The following is a 21,530-nucleotide window of genomic DNA, read 5'->3' on the forward strand; positions in this document are numbered from 1 at the left end:
TTCCATATCATGAAACCGCCGGAGATTTCCAGTTCACCGGAATGGACCTTTGGAGAAAGGGCTGAGGGAAAGGTCAAAACCGGAAGGCAGGGAAAGTGTGAAGGAGCGAGATTTTCTAAAGGGCAGAGTTGGCGGATGTAGCCTCAATTTCACGCATGATTTGGTCCTCCATGAACCTCCCCAACTCCTTAACGAGCGCTGGATGAGCAGCAGTGGGTCAGGATAACTCGAGGAGGAAAACCTCATTGGTTGGGGTCAGGACCCACGAGGTTACGAGACAGGCTTCACGGATGGGTAAAGCAAGGCATAAAGAGGGTACCTGGAGGGTACGTTGGGGAGGGAGGGAGGGGGGAGGCAACAGAACACACTTACAAAATGGCATAACAAGTACACGTTCAATTTAAATGAATAACCATCATCTGTATACACGTAACTATAGGTGCAATTCGACGTTTGCTGAGTTATGATGAATATCTCGCGATCCGTAAGTAAAACGTCACAACATCCAACCGTAAGTATTATATATATGTAGAAACTGAGAATAAGATTGTTTCATTTTTCGTTATTCTCAGAATTATACTCCTGCTACTTATTACTAAAATAATAACGCCATCATGCAATTCGCAAGTTTCTCAGTACAACTGCAAATCTCGAAGGTAGAGCATTCATGACAAAGATGAAACATGCACGACATAATCAAGCTTAAAAAACAAGCTGAAAGTGAAAAAGAGAAATAAGACTCATAAAAAATGTACTCATGAAAAGTACAAAAGAAAAACAAAATCACAGAAGGAAGGAATGCGGCAACTTTTGGAAGAGATAAAGAATACGCGATTCTTTTCTGAAGTTCGTGGGGGCATTATTTTCCTCCTTTTCAAGAAAAGCTGTTGAGGAAGAAAAGAAAGTCCCACCGACTCTCACAACAATACACCCGTCGAACTGGAATGGGGCTGGGGCACAGGCTTAGGGCTTCAGTGCTGCTGGGAAGCGCTGGTTTCCGAGCGACACAAGGAAGGAAATTTGAGAAAGTTTACAGTAGCAAAATTTTAACACAACACAGCGAACAACAGAAGTCTCTCTCTCTCAAATGCAAAAATACTACCTATATATATATATATATATATATATATATATATATATATATATATATATATATATATATATATATATATATATATATATATATATACAGTATATATCTTCCATTTTTTCGATAAATTTCCCACAGCCTATAACAGGACGTATTCCAAATTGACTCCACCACAACTTATTTCCGGCGGGAAATTTAGGCCTCTAGGCCTATACTTCCCATCGTGCCACACAAGAGTGAGAGGATCCCAATACCCTGACTGATGAGCAATTCAAAAAAACCCACGGAATGTAGGCCTATACGAGCCGTCATGTCTCGCAGGAATTTTGAGATTCCGTTTACCATGGCGTTGCATCTGCACAAACAGACAGAGAAACCGATATAAACGTATTGATATATTTCTCTCTCATAACAATAGGGTGAACTGAATTATTTGATAAATCTAGCTGATTTTAAGCATATCTGACAGATCAAAGGGACTAAACATCAAATCAAATAGAAATCTAACAACGACCATCAGTTTTATGTTGTATTCTTTAAGTTTCTTTCATCATAATATTCAGCGAAAGGTATGTAACTTCGAAACTAGTAACACATGTACAGTGCAAATAAAACTCTCCTGTATAATAAGCATACACACATGAATTAAACACGTACACTTACGATAACAAATAAGGAAGTCACACAAGCTGCTTTATATTCCACAGTGGGAAACAAAATACATATTACGTAATAAGCAAGAGCGATAATATCAAATCACGCCCATGATTTGGATCTAAAATTAAGTATGAAAACAGAGAGACGTATGAAGACGTCTCAAGTAGAAAAATTATATCAAACGCAGATGTCTTGAAAGGGCAAACATAATTCCCCACTCACGTTTATAGAATAATCCACACCCTTCTATTTAGAAAGGAGGCCAGATAGATAAATGCGTCTCGGAAACTCTCAAGATGAACATCTTAGCGCAGATGTACGTAATCTCTTTAACCGCACCTGCAAGCCACAGACCCATCAAAGGATTAGATGACACGAGGGATGCTGCATGACGCCCTCAGACAAAGGGAAAAGAACCAAGGACGAACTGGAGCAGCTGTTTTGCGTCAACCACGACGCCCAGGTTGGACTAATCATCTCCCACGTGGGCACAAGATGCGCCGAGTAAAAAAGCTTTATATTTAGATTATAAACACTGTAATAAGTTTTCTTTCAGTTAAATCTCAACAGCATTTATGAGTGAAATAAAAGATCGGTTAGGCGGACCAATCCCGTTATCCACAGATTTTCACTTTACATAACATTGACAATTCAGTGGTAAATGTCACGAGTTTTTTTAATAATTGAGAACCATGCGTATGGCAGCAACAACCCGATGAGTCACCAATTAGTAAATACCAGTACGCATGTGGACCCCCTCCGCGCAGGAGATACCCGCAGGAGATAAGAACTACACAGTCATGTTCGCTGATTATTATTAGTCAGTCGGCAACATTCGTCTACTCGGTAGTCTCTGAGATATGGGAATAAATTGAAAATAGCTTGCACGAATCTATTCCCGGTGGCGAACACACCCTAAATTATTCCGCAGCTGTAGATAAACAGCCTCCTTTGTAAATAAGGACTCGCGCCCGAGCAACTGTACTATACTTTAACTCATAGATAAAAACAAACAACAATCAAATTTTCGGCAAAGTTTTTTCCCCTTTCAGTACATTCATAAAAGATATAAAATATTTGGATAGAAATAGAAAACAAAATTACAATCCTTCATAGCCAACAAGGAGACGTCCTGATTTGTGGAACATAGTGTACAGTAGTCGAGTAAGCTATGTAATGAGTTACTCGCTGCACATACTTTTTTTTTTTTTTTTTTTGTAACCACTGAAAATCACTCTGCTTGTCCTGAATGACAAAGGTAGGATGACTCAGCTTTTTAATGCATCGGGCAACTATGAGTCATGTAACAGACATTTTTTTTCCTACAGTAAATCACCTGGCCAGCTGTCTCAATCAATACTGCGAACATCTGCAGGACAGTGTCATTAACGTTATGCAATCAAGGTCTGGCGTAGATGACTAAGTATCCAGATGGTCAGGTCGCATAGAATTTGCAAATGAATTTTCTAATGAATGCGGAAATATTGTCAAAAAAAAGCAAGAATCTAACTCGTACAGAAACACCGCAATCAAAGGAAAATCGCAAATCAAATATTAAAATGATAGAAATGGGAAATTTTAATTTTACATTCTCAAGAAAATAAATGCATAAATTAATACATAAAAGGAAAAAACCTCGTTCTGTCCTTTGAAATGAACTGGTGGAAATGGTGAAAATTTCGTTTCGTTTTCGCTGGGAAAATAAATATTCAAGTTAATAAATAAAAAAAAAACGCTCTGTCCAAGAGATGCAACTCAATTCTGACCTGCTGTCAATTTTTTTCCTTTTAGTAGACTCATAAAAAACGTTTCAGTGAATGTCCCCTTCCAATTAGACCAGTACACTGATTGCTATGAAACACTGCTCGCACTTTTGCCCCTCACGTTTGCTATTCGACACGTATTTTTTTTAACAGACATACAGATAAAAAATGAAATTACATTTTCGAATATGTCAGCAATTATTCAACAACACACCAACATACTTACGAACAAACAATGGTCTGAAAAGATATATACATATATATATATATGTGTGTGTGTGTGTGTGTGTGTGTATGTAGAAATTAGAATTTGGTAAAATCAATTTCACAGATGTACCTAATTCTAAAACGGTCTAAAAATTTAAACGTTTAATAATAATAATAATAATAATAATAATAATAATAATAATAATAATAATAAACTATTGCATACATAGTCCAATAAAATAAAATTGGGCCATTCTTTGATGATAACCAACAAGAACACAATCGCTAATCATTTGACCAAACCAAAAAACTAAAAGGGACATGAGATCAGGAAAAAAAAGAGAACTTACAACCTCACGTCTGCCACGAGTGCGAACATCATAAAAACCCTACAACTTTAACAACCCTCTTCCTAAATATTAAACGTACAGAAGAACGGAATACTAAACGAGAGAGAGAGAGAGAGAGAGAGAGAGAGAGAGAGAGAGAGAGAGAGAGGAGAGGTCTCTAGTCGTGGTACTGAGTAAAACAAAAGTGTTCCGATCACGCGTTCCCCTGGAATGAATTCTACAAGAAGAAGAAGAAGAAGAAGAATACGAAGGAGCCTGAGGGGTTCGGTTTCGCCATTAAGAAACCCATTAAGCGCTGAAGCCTCCACTGGGGCCGTACATCATGGACCATGTTGTCTGTTCAAGAGACCACGCCTTCCTCTAAACCCAATTTCTTACCACCGCCACTATAAAACACAAGGCAGATGCTCCACTAGGATCTCATTTTGCATCGTACATACATAAAGAAAACAGAACATTTAAGTACACATATTTTCACTGTCTTCTCAATTTCAGGCTCTTCGAATGTAGTGTCTTCAGGATAATATCCCATGAAATAAGATTCAATGTAAGACACTAAAAATACAGATGGTGCCCTTTGCATCAAAGGGGTTACCTGACCGGTTTGCTAGAAATGACTGACTTTCCTACTCCTGTGCTTCAAATGAATGTATACTCGCTTTCTGGCTCGTAATAATAGGAGAGCATTTTTAAACTTGTCCCTCGTACAAATAATGAATGGAGTAATTCACGTATTAATATAAAAGCAAAACATGCAAAGCACAAACTATTAAATAAAATGAAACTTCTAAAACAAAAAATCAGGACGGTGAAAAGAACAACGGATATGACAAAGCTGATACACAAGCATCTGCGACATACTTCTTTCCAGCGCATTATGATTCAGCATTCTCCCACAAATTAAGAGTGACTTGACGGACCGGAAATTTTGGTCGTCAAAGTTGATGCATTCCTTTTTATTTTCATGCAAAGGAAAGGAATTTTGATATCGAAGGCACTAAGGCTAAATTGAATGGCCAGTGGGAAAACAACGTGAGGTATTTCTACTTAATATTTAGTTGGCAAAAACATACAAAACTTCCATTTAACTTTCCTGAACAAAATTCTAACGAATCATGTATTGCTTGAAAGTGCTTTATGTGGTCGTGTGTGCGCGCGGGTATGTGACTGATACCCGCCAGGCAATGGCTGCGAAGTATATATATATAAAAAAAGTAATTATCTTTCAATTAGTATCAGCATCCATCAATCTGTACCTTTAAATCTATTTTCTCATTTTCCTCATTTGAAGTTCCTCTCCGTTTCACTGGCAGTCATCACCCGAGGCGAGTATGTCATTTTTTTTCCTTTATGGAAACAAATGTGAGAGTTATTCAGGAAATGGAATTTCTCTTCAAGCTATTTTGGCCATAAATTTTCATGTTCGAGAAATGATTATCTGCGATACAGACAAGAAATAAGAAGTGCGGATGTATGTGCGTTCATAGACACAGACACACACAACGAAATGTTCACTAACTGACTTTAAAATGTTTTTAAGTGTACAGTATATTATATATATATATATATATATATATATATATATATATATATATATATATATATATATATATATATATATATATATATATATATATATACACACATACATACATACAAAAATGCACACACACATATATATACAGTATATATATATCTATATCTATCTATCTATATATATATATTAGAGAGAGAGAGAGAGAGAGAGAGAGAGAGAGAGAGCATGGCCAAATAAAATATTCAGTCCTTTTCTCGGTATCAAGCTTAACAAGCATAGAGATAAAAAGCATTGAGTACAGATGAGAAATGTTTTGCATGAACGAGAACATGACGTAATCATTCTTAAAATCAAATGCGGTCACGACCCCAGCTCGATTTATATAATATCAAGTCTCTTGCAAAAAGGATTCGCAACATTAAATTCTCTCTCTCTCTCTCTCTCTCTCTCTCTCTCTCTCTCTCTCTCTCTCTCTCTCTCTCTCCTTCAAAAGGACAACTAATGAGAGGTGTTTGAAGCAACCAAGAGTATTATTAGCTCTCTTATTACAGAGTTCCGGGGAATCAAAACCCTTAAGCATCCATCCTTTCTCGCTATAGACGACGTAAATACACATCTCTCTTAACTAAAAATGACATAAACATGGGTTTGGATCCCTTGCTACCGACCAACCGTGGTCTTCGATCGCCTTTCGTAGTTATATAGGTGGAGGACCCAAAAGTCGATTCCAGCCTATTTGATCACACTCCCTATTATTAAATCATCATTGAAACTTTCTGAAGCTTCAAAATGCTGTAAAGCTTTACAGATTTGGCTAGATTTTGAGCATATGGCATTTTTTTATTCCTTCAACAACCGCCAACTTTTGAAAAACTTCTGTAAGACCCTGGTAGAAGGGAATATTGAATAAATAGGCGAGAACAACATGAGAGAGAGAGAGAGAGAGAGAGAGAGAGAGAGAGAGAGAGAGAGAGAGAGAGAGAGAGAGAGAGAGAGAGAGAGAGGATGTATCAAGAACAATTACAATGACCCAGTTTCTTATACCAATAAAAGGCCTTTCCATTTAAGGCCAGGTGTCAATAACAGTTAGCCAGACCAAAAACTCAAAGACTGTCAGTCCTGATGGCCGGCTCGTCATTAAGGTCGCGGATGAATGGAGAAAACAAATGACTGGCGAAACTGAAAGCGTAATTAAGGCTCTAAGACGTGATGCATTTGAGGTCGTGGGTCAACCCCCTACCCACCCTATAATCAACACCAGCCTGGCTATAAAAGGGAATTGTTTATATTTCGATGTATAAAACTCATTTTATGTAATCCAAGCTGTCAGTGTGCGCGCGCACATTATGACATGTGCACCTCAGCTACGATAAATAACAACGACACCATTGTAGAATAAAAACAAAAAGTGGTGAACAATCTTATTCTTAAAGATATGTCAGAGCTGAGAAAACGTCACGAGCTACGACGACAGATCCTGACTAATAATGTTTCTTTGTCCCCGGTCGCTGCAAACTCTTTTTATACAGAATCATTAGTCACCTGACAGTACGAATAAGGAAAGATTTTAACAGTTCTGTCACTCAGGCATACACAAAACAAACACAGCAATATACTGTATATACGTACAGTTTTAGCACATACATTTTCCCTACGGGAGGGTGACTAGAAACTGGGAGCATTTCGATTATACAGACAGTATTATTTTCACAGGGTAAGGTAATCAAAGTTAATTAGCCTCTGTCTATTTATCAATACATATGCTAACAATGCATATATGATCAAGTGCATCTATACATTAAGAGTGCAAGTGAATGTACAAATCTTTGTGTTGTAATTGCATATACACGATTATAATTTTATATATAAAAGATAGGAATATCATGAAAATAATAAATTACACTGTGTTATTGTACCTTCTATTTTTGAAAACGTCTCTAAATTTTTTTGTGATGCAGCATTCTCTTCTGTTCTATCATATGTTTCGCTAAAAATGACTATCGTTCAGACTTACTAGAAAGTCCGACGGAAAGCACAATTCTTCAATAAGGCACCAGTTATATGACCTATGATAACACCTTCATAACAATTAAACCTTAAATTCTTTGCAGCATACCAAGAGAAAAGGGGTAATTATAAAAATAAAGCAAGAACATTGCATCAATGTAGGCGCAAGAACGAGAGAGAAAAAAAAAAGAGCTACAGCGACTGCGCAACAACAAACATACAAAGATGTCAAACCCAACGCCAGTACCTTTCCACCCAAAGGTACAAATGAATGAGAAGAAGAGAAGGGGGAATGGTGAAAGTCCCATACGCCCCAACGAAGTCAGATGACTGAATGAATATCGGGAATACAAAAGAAAAAGAAAAAAACTATGAAAAATGCTGAGATTTCCCAACAGCAGCAGTTGCTTTTTTTTTTTAATATCTTTCCCTTCACAGTCATTATCGTCGATGAATAGGAGATTCATTACACTCTATTACAGGCAAAAAGGACGGGGGGAAGGGACGGAGCCTTTCCATCATCCGTCAATTAGACGGAAGCGAACAGAGCAAAGAACTAATTGCTCTAACGAGATAGCACGCGAAACGAACCACCTGAATAATTCATGGCGGAATATTTCATTCGCTACTCTCTGCTCAGATACGCTTCGAAAACAAGCTTTTATAATTCATGTCCCTCGTTCATTCATTTAATTAAGGATCTACTTCATATTCTAATTCCTTCGGGGAGGAGTCGTTGGATATTAAAGATGGCTGCGAGGTCATCCTTCCATATTTTATAAACGAGCTGAGTAGTTTCATGAGGGAGGCTCATAAGTATTCCTCAACGAGAGAGAGAGAGAGAGAGAGAGAGAGAGAGAGAGAGAGAGAGAGAATATATCTGTCAAGAAGCTTCATAAGATTATTCGCCTCATTGCTCGTCGAAAGCCAGCATCATGAGTCCCTGCGAATCTCGGCCGGAAAATTCGATAATAATCGACCATCAAGAATTAAAATTAAACACATCACTCCGGGTACTTGACGTCCTATCGCTTCGGCAACAACGTGGCATATTGCTGCAGTGGATGGAGGCAATCAACGCGACTTTCATCATGTATTAAAGCAGCCATGGACATAAACATACGATGATGTTTTCGTTTTGTTTGTTTTGCTTTGCGCAGGTTAATACGTCGCTAAAAATTTTAAAACCACCGGCAGTATTCCAAAGCTGGACAAAAAAAACACTACCTATATTATATAATCAAGCAGAGATTATATTAAGACTAAGATGAATATGGCACACAAGTATTTAGGAAATTATAAAGTAAGGACAAGCTTGGGTAGAACAAAAAATATATTATAAGCAGAGGAGGGAACAAAGTGAAAAGACCCATTTACTTTTCCCGCGTCCAATTTTAACCCTTTTAAGCATCCAACAGAATATTTGCAGAGCGCCAACAAAGAAACAAGTATCTATAGAGACACATATGAGAGAAAACATATGCCAGGGAAGTTTTATGAGAAAGAAAAAAAAAAAGAGCGTGATTTTCATGACGAGCAACAAACGCGTCGCCTTTTCCCCCCTACCTAACCACTGCAACAGATGCCAGTGACAGACGTGACAGACAGACAATGCTGATGAGGATGACGGCCAGACACGGCGAGTGGCTTCGAAAGGAGAAGGCAGCAGCAGGTACTGTAGGTGGGAAAACCGAAACAACAGAAAATGACACGAAGTATTTCACCCACATCATCATCATCGCCGTCAGTGTCATGTCACCCGCTGTCATTGCATCACGTTCCCCTTCGAAATTCATCACGTTTGACGACTACCTATTGTAAATGAGTTTGTGGATGTAAAATGCACAAAAAGTAATTGGATGACGCTGGATGATAACCTCGATCGGCGAGGGTTGAATGTTTGGGTGGGTGTGTGTGTGTGTGTGTGTGTGTGTGTGTGTGTGTGAGAGAGAGAGAGAGAGAGAGAGAGAGAGAGAGAGAGAGAGAGAGAGAGAGAGAATATCCGATTATTGCTTGTCTTTTATTTTGTTGTTCCGAATGTACTTGTACAAGATGACTTTTAATTAAAGCAATGATATAACAGCATAGTGGCGTACATAAAAAAATAACTTTCTAAAATATTCGAAACGTACAGGGACACAGTTTCAAAATTAAATAAATCATAGAGAACATGGCCATAATTACGATCGTTGGCACTAAATTTGTTCCAATCAGCTTAACGTAAAATCAACTCTGAGTATCGTTGTCACATAATATTTTGACAGAAAATAAATGCCCGACTATGTGAATAGATTGGAAGACATTCGGTGCTGACATAAAAGAAATTTTGACTTTTAAGTTACAATTTCAAACATCCACTGTTATTCCTTCCTTACCACTCAGCTTAAAATCTTCCTCACACGATCCTCCGTGTCATGGAACTCCCAGGCCATACGATCCTAAATAAATATTAACGAATACAGAACGTCATACGATCCATATCAACGAACAACACATGTCCTACGATCCACAGCAACGAATGACAAAGTCACAGGATCCATATCAACGAATAGCACCATGGAGACGGGAACCCAAGAGCATCCAATTACCCTCGCCATCCGAAGATAGCATCGTCGTATCACTCCTCCCTAACCCCATGACCATTATGGGGGCTAAATTACAGGTCTAAATATGCTTAGGACTTCCTTTGACAGGTCTCTGGCCCCTGGAGCTTTTATACTTTGCTCGCGGGGAATGAGTCATTACGCGAGGGTAAAGTTAATTTTAAAATGAATTGAGTACGTCCACGAATAACATATAAGCACATGCGTTGATAAACTGAAGTCGAAATACAATCCGCATTTATGGGGAGACAATAAGGACTGAAAACGTTGTCTTCCTGCTTAAGGGAGACAATGTTCTATCTACTGTTTGCCCTTTTTTTTCCCTATTAATACGTTCGGTAAAGCGTTGACGCCAGCCCGGATCCGGCTATAGATCCGGTCACGGATGTTCGCTTAAGTTTTCGTAAAACAGACATACTTCAAGAATATATGTAAGTTCACCTTTTGAATGACCTAAAAATGAAGCAAGTTTGGTTTTCACGATAAACCTTTGTAGAATCAACATAGGAAATACGTAGCAGTTTGCAACCGCAGAAAACGAACTTTAAATTTAACGACAGTAACCGGAACTATAAATTTTATTGCACAATTTAAAGATTCAATCAACATTACGAATGTCCGCAGCTACAAAAACCATGCCAATAAAAGACTCAGGACGAAACGAATGAATCAGATGCTACCACCAAACTCAACTCCGTAAATCACTTGTGCATTTCGTTACGATTTCGCTACGCTCTTACACTCCAAAGGGCAGAGTAGAATTTGAAGGAGAGAAGAACACGAGCAACAGAACGCATAACACATAGCGCGGGGAGCCATAATACGGTCACCTCATTTCCTTGATGAGTACTAAAAGCACATCAAAGGGATTCCAACGGAAGGGGATCGCCCTTGGCCACATATTCTTAAGATATCCTTATTCTCTTGTTCCTACTTCTAAATTATCCCAGAAGGGGCGTCATTTTACCTCCCTTGAAAGGTTAATAGCGCCGAGAGGACTATTCTGGAGGAAAACATTCTAGCCTGGGGGTCATTTATCCCAGACATAATTACTGAGTATTCTGAAGTGTTAAACGTGTGCGTATGCAAACATACATACATTTTATATATATGTTTAAATATGTATACACGTATATATATACAGAGTATATATATATATATATAAATATATATATATATATATATATATATATATATATATATATATATATATATATATATATATATATATATATATATATGAGCACTTTTACTGACCAAGTGTCCAGGTAAGTATACCTCTCATATGACGATAGGGCCACTTGATACACCGACTGAAATTCCTCGCGGTTAAAAAGTACCGAATACCGAAATGTCCTTCCGGGCGCCGAGAGAGAGAGAGAGAGAGAGAGAGAGAGAGAGAGAGAGAGAGAGAGAGAGAGAGAGAGAGAGAGAGAGGTAAAATAAAGCCATTATATTTCAATGCCTATATCTTTGTTTCAGTATTCCCTTAAGGTTGTGCCACAATTTATAACGTAACTATTCATCAAGTGTTTGCGCAGTTTATTACTGTCATTACCTGGCACTGGTAGCTTAAAACCATTTCCAGTAATAAAATCTCTAAATCTTTTTCACATAAATAAAAATATAATTGAGAACGGCTGGCTAAAGAGCTTTCCACCACACTTAATCAATGTAATTTAAATGCAACTTAAGTTTGGAAGCAGAACACACACATTCCGAAAACATCTAACAGCGTGCCATTTGAGCAATTAGCGTGGGGAGAGTACCATAGTAATTAGAAATAATACTCACTCTGCTTGAAATTAAGCTCCCCTTCCGTTAAAACACATCATTACGGAAAGTATTAAAGTCATTACGGAGCTTTCTAACCACTTTCGCTCGTAATCACCACGTGGGAAACACGAAGGCCCCGTCCAAAAAATTCTCCACGAAGAAGTTGCGAATGACGGCAATAATCATCTCCAAAGTTTTATAACCTTCACTGACGTCACCGTTATCAGCACTGCTGTTAAAACGCTTCTCACATTCGCTTTTTTAAATTCATTTGCCCAAGTTCACAGCGCAAGAGAAAGAGACAGAATTCTCCGACGATGTTTAAAAAGAGAGCAAACGTATATTATTAACAGGTAAAAACGCATTAAGGTTTCTGTACATCATGCTTGTATCTTTACAGTTTTCAAAACAAAAACAGCTGATTAACGAAATGATCATTTGTCCCATTAACGTCAAACTTTACCTCTGTTATTTAATCATCGATGGCCAAACGCATAACACTATAAGATCTTTAGTCTGACTAAAAATAAAAGGAAAACATCCCACCATCTAGGAATTCCTTTCAGTAAGATTAGGTGAAATAAATCTAAGTAAACATATAAACACTAACCCTAGTTCAATCCAAGAGGGTTCAGCTTTAAATACCTTCACACACGTACAAGCTCACTTTCACTGTAAAAACAGTGTTGGAAGACTCATCAGATCAAATTAGCACTACTTTCTTTGCAATGGGATTACAGCCCTACACGTGACGATGCCACAAACCTTAACACGTTCAAAGAACAAAAAAGATCAAAATAAATAAACAGATACTTAAATCTGTAATTCTTGGTTAACATTTTAAGGAGAGCTGACGCTTTATGCACGTCAGTCGCAGGAATATACTCAAAAACACCAAACTTTATTGGATCTTACCAAATGCAGATGCCTTTGGGGTGGGCGATGCAATCCTCCTATCTAGCCCACACAAAAAGAAAACAAGAAGAAGAGGTAATCTTTTATATGTATACACATATATATGTGTATATATATACTGTATATGTGTGTGTGTGTGTGTGTGTACGCGCATTCATCTGTGTATGACACATTTTCTTTACACCATATCATATAACCCTTTATTGCACTACAGATCGGTTTTTAACTGGTTTCGTGGGGACACATGAACCTAGGACACTCGGTACCGGAACACATCAGACTTGTTCTCTCTCTCTCTCTCTCTCTCTCTCTCTCTCTCTCTCTCTCTCTCTCTCTCTCTCTCTCTCTTGTGAGTACGAGAAAGTTCAGGTGTATACGAAGTATCTTCGATACAAAAGGCAAAGTTACAAGGAGCACTAGATATTTTTATCTACTTTTTCATAATACTTTGTCAAAACTACTAAGGCCATCGATGCCAAAAATATCCTGCTTGATAATATACAGTATACACATACCTACGAATACCCCACAAACAAGTGGTGTAAAAATTACAAGGAAACAGAAAGTTTACTTTTGATGAAGAAGACACGTTCTTGCCAAAATTACCGTCAACCATGTTACCGTAATTGAGTGGTTAATCCTAAGCCTGCATGAGTCAGTTTCCCATCTCCTTGCCATATTACTAATCCCATTCGAGAGAGATTTGATAATTTCTTGCATTTTCTGATCACATTTTCTTTCCGAAGGGATCCCTCAAATCAGGCATTCAACTAGCTTACTATTTATTGTCTGCTGGCACGCATCACAAATTTATTTCCACATCACGACAATCATATGCAAACTGCCATTCTTTAATCTTAATTACAACTGACATTGTATGACGCTTCCATGAAAATTTTAATGCGCGTAGGAAATCGCAGAAAATTTACAAATTTCACTGTAAATTTTCTGCGATTTCTTTTACAACTACTAAAATTGCATGCAATTCAGCGGTAAAAGGAATGTAACACGCAAAGTAAGGTAAAAACGAGAGTAATTAACAATAAAAAGTTACTGGTGACCATTAAAAGGGCGATAAAGTTGAAAAACGTGCAAGAATTCATTATTGAAGACTGGGAAACCGAGTAACAAGACACACACACCTGTATACTACACACACACACATATATGTGTGTGTGTGTGTGTGTGTGTGTTTGAATGTCAAACACTCTCATATCTAATTTCAGGGAGCTATAAAAAAAGATCCATGACTACTGCCTTCAGCGATCCTACTATAAAGGACGTTTAACATTTAAATTATCACTAGTCGTTTCTGCTAAACGTAGCAATAATGAGAGAGAGAGAGAGAGAGAGAGAGAGAGAGAGAGAGAGAGAGAGAGAGAGAGAGAGAGAGAGAGAGAGAATACAAAGACGGCGATGGGATCACTTGTATCACTTTTTTATTTTCCGCTGCCTCTCGTCCTGAAATACTTTCAAATCCGGAGATGATCTCAGAGACAAATCGCCGCGAGACGTACAAAGAGCCTCCGAGAATCGACGTTACTGACTCCATTATCAGATGTGACCGAGATATACAAATAGATGTCTATTCCAAGGAGGCCAAGAGGGTACTTCGGAACGAGATCGATGGCTGCGAGAAACGACGGGCGAGGGAAATATTGCCTAGGTTTAGCGCAAATTCATAAATTACAGGAAGAGAAATTTACTAAGTATGTAATGTGTCTGTGCATATATATCTATATATATATATATATATATATATATATATATATATATATATATATATATATATATATATATATATATATATATATATATATAATTTATATTATTATTATTATTATTATTATTATTATTATTATTTCAGAAAATGAAACCAATTCACATGGAACAAGCACACAGGGGCCACTGACTTGAAATTCAAGCTTCTAAAGAATGTTGGTTTCAACCTCCCACCGCAGACCCCACACTGCAGCAGTCACTGACCATGATGCAGAGCCGGTGATTTTTTATCGCTCTGGGGGAGACGCGAATGTTATTTGGAACTATTTCTCAGAGAATGATTACATGTTCTTTAAACATATACATAATATATATATACATATATATACATATACATACATATACACACTTGCAGACACAGACACTATTTTATATATATATATATATATATATATATATATATATATATATATATATATATATATATATATATACACACACATACATGTAATCATTCCCTGAAAAATATTTCCAAATAACATTCTTCATTAGAATTTACAGACACTGAGGCTATTCAGTGCTCCTTAATCATCTTCATTTTTTATTGAAAATAACATACAATATCCATTAACTTTCTCCCCTATTACGAAAGTAAAAAACAAAAAAAGAAAAACGCGTCCATTAATTTACTTACCCTAGTAAAGACGCAAGTCTGGTAAAGAAGGGGGGGAGGGTTATGGCACTAGGGTGCCCTACAGGATACCTCTCTCAATCACCGCAAATTGCTTACCTGTTGAAGAAGAAGGAAACAAAGCATAAGCAATTGGCATTAATGACAGATGCACACCGGCGCACATACGAGCATACGCACCATTTGCATAATAGTGATGAACCGCCGAAAAACGTGATAGAGACGGAATAAGGTTCTCGACTGTCAACTCGCTTATGATACTTTCCACAGCAGAGGGAAGTGGGGTTTAAGCTGTTACTCTCCATCTACTATTCACAGAGAAACGACTGTCAGCAACGAAAATTTTATTTTTTAACTGTTGCACGGATCAGGAAAACGCCAGTAAGACATCTTGATTAACGTAGATAAGGGTAGGTCTCCTCTCCCTCTCCCTCCTCCCTCCCCCTCTCTCTCTCTCTCTCTCTCTCTCTCTCTCTCTCTCTCTCTCTCTCTCTCATGAATACAATATATATATATATATATATATATATATATATATATATATATATATATATATATATATGTGTGTGTGTGTGTGTGTGTGTGTGTAAAATATATAATATTTATGTATATAGTGTCAGTTAATATCGCCACAGTACTCTCAGATGTCTACGTTCAATATAGAAAGAATCTTTCGACGTTTTAATTAATAATAATGAGCATCACACCAGTCCATACATTCTACCTAACTACCATTAGCAAGCTGAACTCATTATGGAATCAATTAAAAGTGACAACGGGCCAACAGAACGTTGGAGACTCTCCGGCGCATGACCTCATCATGGGGCAATGCGCCCTGTGTGTAGTAGCAGGGTAGGTGGCACACATTACCAGGTTGGTGGGTGGGATGTGGGGGGGAGAGGAAGAACCGAAAACCAGTCCCCTTGTTTTTGTTTAGGATGAACTGTATCAGTTTTTCCCCGGGCTATTCTTTCATTCTCATTTTTATGTATTTATATTTTTTTTTCTTGCCGAGTCGTCGACCGTGAGCCACCTTCACGTTCAAGTGCAACCAGTACAAATGAATCAAATAAGTTGAGATTAGTTGATTTACTGAAGGACTTCGTTGAATCAAATCATCCCAAAACTGACGTCAACCTTGTTAGGGAAGATGCTAAGAGTCCTCGTGCTTCAGTAATATGAGCGTCCCTTTCAACGCCTTATTCAGCAAGGCGTTTAAAAGAGGCTATACGGTGAAGAGAGAAATCATGGAACTACCAGTAGAGACAGCCATTATTTAAATGAAGGAGCAATAATAAAGACAGTCGGATTACAACTGGTCAACAACAAAAATCTGATACAAACAGCAATAATACCAGCAAAGACAAATCAAAATTACACGAGAAAATGTCTAATTTTATGTGCAGAGGTGTTTACAGGGTCTATGGCATATGACCGCTATAAGAACTATAAAAACCAAAGCATTCAATGAAATTCTTGCACGTCAATATAAATTTATAGCCTTTATTCTGATGAAGAATGTAATAACTATCACACACAATACCATTGTATATTAGCCATGTCATATTTTTAGTTCTTCAAAGATCTGACTAAAATAGAATTCATGAAAATTTTAATGAACTTTAATGAAGGAGAAAAAACCGATGTATTCACCTCGGGGACCTTAGCCACACCTGTTGGTGATGTCATAACAGTCGAAATGAAAGGAAAAAATATCAATTTGTTGTTTGTCCTCACCCACACCAGTGACGTCATCTACCTTTATAGTATGACGTCAGTTTCGGCCTCTAACGTCATTTACATATTTGCCGATGCAATGCACAGGCCTCCACACTTCTAAAACCTTTTAATATGAAGGAACTTTACCCAAAATATTTAACAGCACTGAAAAAAAGTGACCTGGAAATCTGAACAAAACAAAATCGACCTTTCTGTCGATTCCCAAGACATCGAGACGGAAATTAACATAAATACAACCGTCAGTGTGCGATGTTGATATACATCATAGAAATAATAATTAGTTAGCATTTATGAACTCCCGAAGATGTCACACTCACGTTCGTCAAAATGAACGAATAACATAACCTAAACAAGATGCGCTGATGCATTAAATGTTCTAAGTAATCTCACCATAAAAAACATTTACAGAAAATAATTGATGTAAAGTATGTTTATACTCATACGATGGACAAATATACAACTGCTAAAAATATCATTATACTAACCAAAAACCCGGAACAACGGACGAACGAACAAACAAACACGAGTGACAAGACGAATGGCAACACCCATTCAAGGGGCATAGCGAATGGAATCGCTTCCTCTAATAAAAAGTTTACGATTATTTTTCATCCCCCTCTCTCTCTCTCTCTCTCTCTCTCTCTCTCTCTCTCTCTCTCTCTTTTCCCGACCATCAATTGTAATCAATAAGGCGATTCATCAGGATAAGAAGTGACGCAGTAAATGAGCCCTGACGAATTCTTACGGGCATTAAGCCGCTAATATCAATCGGGACCCGATGCATTAGAGGGGCGTCCTCCCTTTGTAATCTCAAAGGCCCGGAGTAGTCTGTGACAGATGTCGATGGGAGATTTCAGGATTTAGAGAGAGAGAGAGAGAGAGAGAGAGAGAGAGAGAGTCTGTAAACACAGGGCTCATATCGTCATCATCACTATCAACAACAAACAACAACAAGAATAATAATAATAATAATAATAATGTTTTCTAGTTTAGATATAATTATATGCAACTTAAACGTTCCTTTGGCATTGTAATCTATTCAAAATACAAAGCCGAAACCGCAAAAACTATTCCAAAGAATTTCTTGAACAGTTCATCCAAGATTTTTACACCCACCATTCACAACCTCAGCTCCTCGAATTTTCAGACCCAGTCACAATGTGTAGAATATTTAAATAAAATGCTCTTCCCATTCTTTAAAGAAAAAGCTGAAAAATAACCAATAGCAGAGAAACGCCTGTTAATGAAGATAAATAGGACCTTCTAAGGTCACGCGTCTGAATACAATGCCGTCTTGCTTAAGCAAATACGAACAAAAAAGAAGGCAAAAGAAATCCTGGGAGCAAACAGCGGGTGTACATAACCTACATCACGAAATGATGTATTCATGTTATTTATTTATGCTAACGCACAACTTGCCGCGAGAGAGAGAGAGAGAGAGAGAGAGAGAGAGAGAGAGAGAGAGAGAGAGAGAGAGAGAGAGAGAGATTACAAGCTTCCTGGATGAAAATGAGTTCACCTGAAAATTTTTGCCGTTACGGTAATTTGGGCTCTCCGGTTATCGGCTGAAGGGAGACGAGGCATTTCATACTCTCTTCCCAGATTAATGACAGGTAATGTTTCGTTTCGCAAGTAGTGATGCAATGCGGGACATTTAAGTGACAATTTCCCTCTTTTTTTTTATAAATTACTTAATAGGAACAAATGTCAATTATGGACGCTATGAAAGAAATTTATAAAGAAAACAGAAAATTTTCACAATTACTCCGATTAAAGTGCCTGATTATTCTACACTCAAAACAAGAGTGGCAAATTGTTGTTACTTGCAGATTAAGCTGGTCTTATGCCAGCACGGGCTCTTGCTCCTAGAGCGGTCTGTAAATTAGTCATGAAGTAATAGAACAGTTATTATGGGAGAGGGAAGCCAGGGGAATTGAAAAATAAATAATGATTTATTGAAAAACAAATAATTAAAATCGAGAAATAACGAGATGAGCAAATACGCAAAAGTATTTGCGTAACAGAAAATCACGAACTCTCAGCAGCACAAAGTCACAACTCACATTACCCACTCCAGACTCAAGGGCGCTTCTAGAGTCCAATACGACGGCCAGGTCCTCCAGGGATTGTGTGTTCTCTTCAGGCCTTCGCTTCTACAATGGCTCGGAATCGATGGCCCCCATCCGTTATGAAGCACCCTTGTCCATTCATCCGGCCTCTGCCCTCGTGGGCGGAACGAATCCGGAAGCCTTTCACGTACTTACGAGAACCTCGAGCGGTATACATACCCATGTTGAGGGTAGAGCTCTCCGTCAGAAATTCCGAACGACTCACGACGTTCAGAAAACAAAAAGGAAACATTTTTACTATTTTCCTGTTACATTATCCGAGAAACAAAATCAATAATCTGTGTTTTGTTTGGCATCTTATCTTTCTAAAAACGTGTTTTTTTTATTCGTTTATCACACTCGTAGATGGAACAAATGGCGGTACTAAAATCCCTAGGTAAAGGCTGCAAACGGATGTTTGTTAATTTCTAAAGCTTCAATTAAAAATGAAGGTGTGGTTAGGGACATTTTAACAATGACACTTGAGCTTGCAAATCATTTTCTCCTACTCGTGAACATTTTGTGGCGCAATGTAAACGAAAGTTAACACCAGAGGTTACTGAGTATGATTCACTTCTTGAGTCACATTGCTTACCGGTAACATAAACATTCTTACAGGGAGTTCTAAACCGATCAACAAAACACATGCCTGAACGTTTTAGGTTCTGCCGAAACAAAGAAGACCTATTCATGGTGTCAAGCCCGGAGAAAATAGCAGCAACAACCCGGGAAATGCCGAACGGGGGAAAGCCCGTAAGCTTCGACAGATATACAAACGTACAAATTACGCTCCTGTGGCTTCATTTATTTACTCGCTTACATCCGCATCGCTTCAGGGGGTTTTCCCGTTTTAAAATAAGTTGTCATTTCCGCTGTTATTTAGTTTTCTAAGCCACAGTCTGAGTGCAATAATTCTTTGTATAAACATTCAACATTCGTGCAAATGTCACAAAAGAATTAAACATGAACACACGCGCGCACACACCCACACGCACACACACACACACACATATATACAGAGAGAGAGAGAGAGAGAGAGAGAGAGAGAGAGAGAGAGAGAGAGAGAGAGAGAGAGCTTGTTTCGTTACCTCGCGTCGAAGAGTTTTCAGAGCAGCAGAATATCTTTAGAGAAATTGAATTTACCCTTTTACACAACAAAGGCATGACGTAACATCCAAGGTCTATCTGACTTTTACGGACAGTCAAAGTGCAAGTGAGCCGATATCTGGTCCTGAAGCCAAATTGACGTTGACAAACCACTTTTCAACGTTACAATGTCCGGACAATAACTAAAACAATAATAAAGCAATCAGATAATCATTTGAATTTATATTTCCTGACACACAAGCGCTATGTAATAAAGTACCTGTGTACAATGCCTTTCTAGGTCTGGATTCTGTCGAGGCATAAGTCCAAAGTCTAAAGGTTTTTCTTACACCAGTTCGCATTCTTCCATATTTCCTTTTTCTATTGTCTAGCAGATTACAGGTTAATTATCTCTCTCTCTCTCTCTCTCTCTCTCAGAATCACAACATCTGCAAAGTAAGGAAGAAGTGATTAAATCATTACAGGGTCTTTTTGCGGATAACTAATAAGCTCCCCTCCCAGGTCATGATGACAAATTACAGGTTTTCTAACTTTCCCCTCCCTCAAGAAGCTCCGGGAGGAGGAGGAGGAGGAGGAAGAAGAAAATTATCATCATCCATTGACAAAAACAGACTCTCTCTTTCTCTACGTGGAAAAGGGGTATAGGTAGAATACACATTCAAACACAGACACACACAAGTATTGCAAGTTTACTTCCGAAGGTTAAAGCTGACCGGACTTTCTGGCCATGAATACAGTATATTCTATAACTCATTATTAGCTTTTCCTTCACGAGTCAGTGGCGACCTTGTTCACGATGATGGCAATGTAGCCAGCCACCGAAGCACGCAGTTACACAATCGCAAGTGGGGCTCAACGTATGTGTGTGTGTGTGTGTGTGTGTGTGTGTGTCCATAACTGTGTGTGTGTTAAAGTGTAAACTATCTACAAATGAGAGTCCATAACTGAAAACATTAAAGTAAACTATCTACAAATACATATGAAAAAATAATATATATATATATATATATATATATATATATATATATATATATATATATATATATATATATATATATATCTTTAATCCACTTCCCACACAAATAAATTCAGCTGGACCACGTGTTCGGTCATTGGACGGATACTTAACAATGAGGACTGTTAGTCCTAGAAAGCTTGTAACTTTTATTGAATAAATATCTCCGCTAGATACCATCCAGTTTCAGTGAGGTCCTATCAGTAAATATATAAACATACACACACACACACACATATATG

The 21,530-nt window shown here is 37.8% G+C and overlaps 1 protein-coding gene across 9 annotated transcripts in view; it reads right to left on the minus strand.

Annotated features, from left to right (window-relative positions):
• Nucleotides 1–21,530, minus strand: part of LOC136854224 (uncharacterized) — a 316,005-nt gene that overhangs the window by 48,067 nt on the left and 246,408 nt on the right. The window contains exon 1 of one of the 9 annotated variants that reach the window (XM_067130570.1): nucleotides 15,322–15,412. The exons of the other annotated variants lie outside the window; for them this stretch is intronic. The gene's annotated coding sequence lies outside the window, so the exon portion shown is untranslated. Of the gene's footprint in view, nucleotides 1–15,321; nucleotides 15,413–21,530 lie in introns of those variants that run through there. 9 annotated transcript variants of the gene reach the window in all.

Source organism: Macrobrachium rosenbergii, chromosome 28 (assembly GCF_040412425.1).
Source record: "Macrobrachium rosenbergii isolate ZJJX-2024 chromosome 28, ASM4041242v1, whole genome shotgun sequence".
Lineage (NCBI taxonomy): Eukaryota > Metazoa > Arthropoda > Malacostraca > Decapoda > Palaemonidae > Macrobrachium > Macrobrachium rosenbergii.